Source organism: Ornithorhynchus anatinus, chromosome 5 (assembly GCF_004115215.2).
Source record: "Ornithorhynchus anatinus isolate Pmale09 chromosome 5, mOrnAna1.pri.v4, whole genome shotgun sequence".
Classification (NCBI taxonomy): domain Eukaryota; kingdom Metazoa; phylum Chordata; class Mammalia; order Monotremata; family Ornithorhynchidae; genus Ornithorhynchus; species Ornithorhynchus anatinus.
Window position 1 is genome coordinate 24256029 of NC_041732.1, and position 6000 is coordinate 24262028.

The following is a 6000-nucleotide window of genomic DNA, read 5'->3' on the forward strand; positions in this document are numbered from 1 at the left end:
GAGGTACTGTTAAGCCATTTTAATATTTAATCATGGATTATGTTTCCATGGCAAAGAAGTCTGATTTGTGATCCATAGATGAGTGGCTTCCTCTTTTCACCAGCCATTTGAAGGTACTTGATTGAAGTTTACACATCTAAGTCAGTGGTGCTTAATGGCTGGTTGACTGCTTATTTGCACATTTCTTATGCATGATATTTTTTTTTGCTCTTCTACAGAAATAAACCATTTTGGGATTGAGCTATGTGACTGCCTAGAAGCTATTTGAAGCATTTGTAAGTTTTTTTAATTGAGATTCTATTTTTAGAAATTTAATGTAGGTGTGCAATTTTTTAATATCAGGGCGATTATGTCTTGAGAAATTCTTAGATCAGTAATTAGAAAAATTCTACTTGATCCTTTCAAATGTAGCTGTCTATATTTTAACTAGTTGGTTCAAACATTAAGGACATGGGAAACATTTGCCGAAAGAACACAGACAACCTTGTAGTTAAAATCCAAAAGTATAATCATCCTCCAAAAAATTTAATCGGCCATACCTGTGCAGGAGTGATATATCAATCAGCGAATTGCATTTATTTTTTTAAAAGCATAGTCCCCGGATTAAATTGATTTAGATTTTTAATTCGGTGATTGTCACATTTCTTTAAGGGGGTCAAGGAGGGAATGAGGGAAGAAGAAACATGATTGATTTTTAAAATGCTGGCCCAGAATAATTTACATGGATGGAATAAATAATAGTTGAAATAGGAAATACCTTTAGGAAACAATTCTATTCAAGGAATGTAGTCTATCAGTGTAGATGGAATATTTAGTAGTAGTAGAATATATCCTCAATATCCTTCACATAAAATCACAATTAGTTTTTTTTGTATTTGTTACCACATACGAGACTTGCCATAAAATATTTTGTGAAATTTCGAATGCCTCTGGTTGGCCATAGTAGCCACCTAAGGGCTCTTAGTATAAAGTGAGGTTATCCTCTTGACGTGAATAGTATTTAGGGACCCAAGACAAATATGCAGAAGTATTTGAAAGGTTCTGCTGTAAATCCTCAATTGTAGTTTTATAAATTGCAAGAAGAGTAATCTCTATTAAATGGGTTTTTACAGTCATTACTAGGGTCAAACATTGAATCTCTCACATTTCACAATTTAAAATGTTGCCTTAGAGTCTGAAGAAGTCTTAAAACTCATCTTAGTCATTTTTGAGGCTATTTCTTTTATTGTCCCAACTATTTCATTTGTCTAAGGATTTTTCCTGACAATGCTTTTGTTACCTTCGATCAGAATGACTGTGATTTCAATAAAGTTTGTGCAGATTTTAGTGTATTTAAATTTAGGCCCCTCTATAGGGGTTTGAGATTTTAAAATTTATCAGCAAAGTCTTGCTGACATTACCGGAAATCAAACTGAATTTTAATTTTTTTTGTTTTGTTTGTTGTCATTCGTAGGTGCTAGTTTTTCATTTTAAGTGTGAAGGCAAAAAGGTGGTAGTGGAGGATGACGGGGCAGGAACAACCAAAAAGCTAATAATTTTGTTACAGCGCTCTGCTCATAGCGCTCAGGAAATACCATTGATTGATGGATTTTTTTTTAAAATCCCTGTTTGCATACTAGAGTCACAGGGCCTATTTTCAAAAGCTCTGTGGAACAAAAATCACCCCCATGGGGGCAGTCATCAATACTTCAGCTCTGTGTTCTACTCAATGTTGTTAAATTCAGATTTTCCCCAGGTCTCCCTCGTGGTCACTTCTTTGAAAGCAAGGTAGATTAAAATACGGGAAGGCAAGGGAACATTTGTCAAAAGTGACCAAAATCCACATGGGCAGGTTCTCTGTTCATTTAGGTTATAATATTTAGCATTCAGTCAATATTTTGAATAAGTACATGTATCTGAACTTTAAAAAAAGATCTGGTATGGAACGTTAGATGCATTTAAATATTTTCTGAGTACCGTCCATTGGAAGGTCTGAAGTCTTACTACCATATAAGTTTTGCCTACTTTTGAAGGTCAGTTGCTTCCTCTTTTTGAGACCATTAAAAGTAAAAATGTGATGTGTATTTTAAAGTTTTCTTGTTTATTCACATGTATCATTGGCTATTAAAGACTTTTATAACCTATTATGTACTGCAATAAAGATGGCTCACAAAATCTTGAGATGAAAATCTACTTTTTGCCTATTTCTCTGCTAGTTGTTTGCTTTTTTGTTTTCTTGAATTTTTAAAACTCACATTTTGCTCTAGTAGCATCATTTTAAAGCAAACACTTGTGTACTTTGGAACTTCTCCTTTAGAAGTATATATCTTCCTTTTGAGTTTTTGCCTACTAGGATAATTTTTAGGAGGTCTTGAAGAGTAGATTACATTTACTGCAGTACCGTTTCTCATTTACTATTTGTTATAAAGGAAAATGACACAATTTGGGGGTAGAGTTATTGGGGAAAATATGTAGGAATTCCATATTTTCAAAATTTTTATGTTAAATTGGTTTAAAAAAAGATATTAAAATATAAGCACTAAGATCATCCAAATGGGACTTTTCTTTGAGCTTAGATTGTAGTGTACTTATAAAATATCATATAGTATTAATTACAAGAACATGTTAAAAGCACTCTGCCCTTTGGTTTGAAACCTCTCAACCTTGATGGACTTAAGGGATAAACATAAATAGTGGAACCATAGACCCCTTTGTAAATACTAGCTGTCACCACTCTTAATGCTCAAAATATTGTAATGGTGTTTAGATGAGTTCATCTTAAGGGCTCTGTTTTTAAGCAGATAAATAATGTATGTATATTAATCTGTCCAGAAACATTTTCTCCCTTGGAAATAACTGCTTTCATTGATAAATTGATAAATGCACCTGAAAGCAGAAATATGTTATTTCATGAATATTCCTAGCCATCCTGACCAGTACGTTCTGGGAAATCATCAGGTCAGTAATAGGTATAGTTGTGTACTGTTGCTTCGTGATTAACATGAATTTACTTTTCAGTTGATTGGCCTAAGAAGATGAATGTGATTTTTAAACCATATTTTAGTTTAATCTCTTATAAGTACAGTATTTAGTTTAATCTCTTGTAAGTACAGTACTTCTCCAGATGGGCTACTTTTCATTTGCATGATGTTGCAAATTCATCATGGGTGTGGACTCTTGTGGAATTGCTGCTTTTTCATGCAGATACCAATGCTATCTACTGAGCTTCTCCCCAAATATTAGAACATAACTGAAATTCCCAGGATTTTTTCTTTATCAATTAACTTGCAATCACCTTCATTCCACCATTAATTCTTAAATGTCTTGTCAAAATGTATTGTCATCAAGAAATATTAGTTTTAGTGGTCTTTTTCTATCAGGAGAAATTTCCAGGTTTAAATATGGAATCCCAGGAAATTTTCATGTGGAATTGAATAGATATGATTTTAACAGTCATAATTAGATCAATATTAAAATCTTTTTATTAAGTCCTGTTTCAAACAGATGTTTTACATTCAAGTCCTGGAAAAATAGGCCATTTGCTTATGGCTTTCTCCTTCAAATATGTGCTCCACCTTTTCACCTATCACCAGACTGAAATTAAATAGATAAAGCCCTTAGACTTCATTTAACTTACGCTTAATATAATGGATGAGTGAAGTCGATCAGCGGAGATGTAAGCTCTCATCAAAATTGACCATAGTGCCCAATTTTATCTGTTCTATTGGTATTGTAATTAGATGCCCTGAAAGCTTGAGCCGTCATTTCAGTTGTGCCTTTCCATTAAACTTGAAAGGCTGATTCACCTCAGCTCGTAATTCAACCATGGCCAGACGACCAAGGATAATGATGAACTTCATTCTTTGTCAGGCCGTGGATGAAATGATGATCTTAAAGTTGGAAGAAATTGAAGTTCCTCAAACCAAATCTTGTGGAATATGAGATTTAAAATGCCATAGGTGGAAGGAGAAAAGGGAAATCCAGTTGGATTAGTGATAGTCTCTTGGTGTTTGCTGGTACTGCTTATTTATGTGCTTCTTGAATTTTGATTTGGGGTGGCCTGTAACTGTGCCTCCTTAGGCCAGTTAATACATTTTTATGCCATTTTTTCCACTGTTGAATTGTTAGAACTTGAAGGTAGAAGGCAAATAAATTGACTCCAAACCAGACCCCATGCCTGGTTTTGATTGAAAACTTGGTCATTAAATTGATGTTACTGATTACTTAGTTACTATTTACATCAGATAATAGTTGAGAAAATTGGGGTGGGGTTTTGTTAAAATGATGAAAGGAGAAGATTTAGCTTAAACGGACCAAGTTGACTGTCTACATTTAATTAATTCCCTGAGCAAAAATACTCTGTTTTACATTACTCATATAGACCCAGGCTATGTGATTAAAATCAGAAGTATTAGAACCCACAAAGAGGTTGTGTTAGTATAAATGTATGAGGTGGCAAAATGGAAGACAGTCAAGTTACCTTGTAATTTGGCCTGTTTTAATTCCCAAGTTAAGCATTTTTCCCAAGTCACTCATCCTCCCCTTTCAAGGTCCTCTCCTGCCCTTTCTTTCGGACTTGCATCTGAGAAAGTCAACAATTGTGGCCTTTTGTGACCTTTAATAAAGTAATCAACATCTACCATTATTAGAGAATCAAACTAATGATAGGTTGATTTTTAGTTCCCTTCTTTTCAGCCCTTAGTATGAAGTGCCCAAGGAGTTGAGACCACTGTACAGTCAGTTTTCCATGTATGTTTTCATACACCCTTTGGAAGGTGCACAGTGAAAGAATGGGGGAAGGGAATGTTCTTCCCACAGTGTGTACCTGTCTAGTAGAGGGCAGCGTGGCATTGGAAAAAATGACTTGGCCCATGAATGTCGTGTCAGTGAAGGTGAGAGTACTCTGACACAACTTTCCCAAAATGTGGCCTTCATCAAGAGTGCGGTCTCCCATCGGAGAACTGACTGTACTCCAAGTCCTTGGAAGAGATTCCCAGAAGCAAAACACAGGTTCCCTACCCTAACGGGTGCTGTAGTAATTACTTTTAATGATTTAAAAAGTAGGTTTATCAAATAGCTTGTCAGTTTACCATCAAATTATGATAAATTAATTGAATTGCTTCTTTTTGTACATTCTTGAAAATCTGGATACAGTAAGCTTTGACAGAGGCTTTCCATTTTGACCAGGGTTCCTTTCAGTGTCCCTCAGATTTCAGCCTTTCCATGTCTTTGTGTGTTGGGGGGGAGAAATAGAATTGGTTGAGCAAGAAGAATTTTACTTGAGTGTCTTCTGTATTTCCGGGGACTCAAAATGTCATTTAAGCCACAGTGAAATTTCTCTATAACCTTGTGGTACTGTTCCTTCCTATATGGCTTTTTTTTAAATTATTAAGTTCCTGGTTATGCATGTATTCTACCTTCCATGTATCCTTGGCCAGTGTATAGATCAATAGTTTGAGCCTTTTAAAATGACTGAAGGTATTTTACTGCTTTTGAAGGTCAGATGTCATCAAGATGGGTGATTGTGGTCTATTTAAATGATAAAAGTTATTGGTATTCCAACAGCATTTTTCTTTTAATTTTTCATAAAGAGCACGGTCAGCTTGATGAACCGCAAATGGAGCCCACCACTGAGAAATCAAGATGGCATTCCACTGTTGATTGGGAGTTAAGGAAAATGAATTAATGCATGTGTTGCTGGGATAAATCCAACCAAAACAGGGATATTTTAAGATGGACTTCATGAAAGCAGTGAAGATGATAGGTGGTCTGACCATCTTTTAAAAATGGATAATGGACTTTTATGGCCTAAGGACTTATGTCACTAAACCGAAGATGGGACATGGCACTTTGGAGAATCATTTTCATGTACAGATTCAACTTTACAGAATGTAAACCTAACTAGAATATGCAGTCGATGTGACTTGTTCTTTGCTTTTCTCTGTGTTTGTATAAAAAATGTACTCTTACATTTTGCGATTCCTAGTAATTCATTGAATAAAAACCTATTTTTTTTTTACA

The 6000-nt window shown here is 34.9% G+C and overlaps 1 long non-coding RNA gene across 3 annotated transcripts in view; it reads left to right on the forward strand.

The window, feature by feature from the left end:
* The window catches only part of LOC103170866, a 43741-nt gene extending 37741 nt beyond the window's left edge, over positions 1 to 6000 (forward strand). For all 3 annotated transcript variants that reach the window (XR_003759817.2, XR_003759818.2, XR_003759816.2), the window contains exons 4-5: positions 219 to 275; positions 5571 to 6000. This is a non-coding gene — a long non-coding RNA (uncharacterized LOC103170866). The remainder of the gene's footprint in view (positions 1 to 218; positions 276 to 5570) is intronic.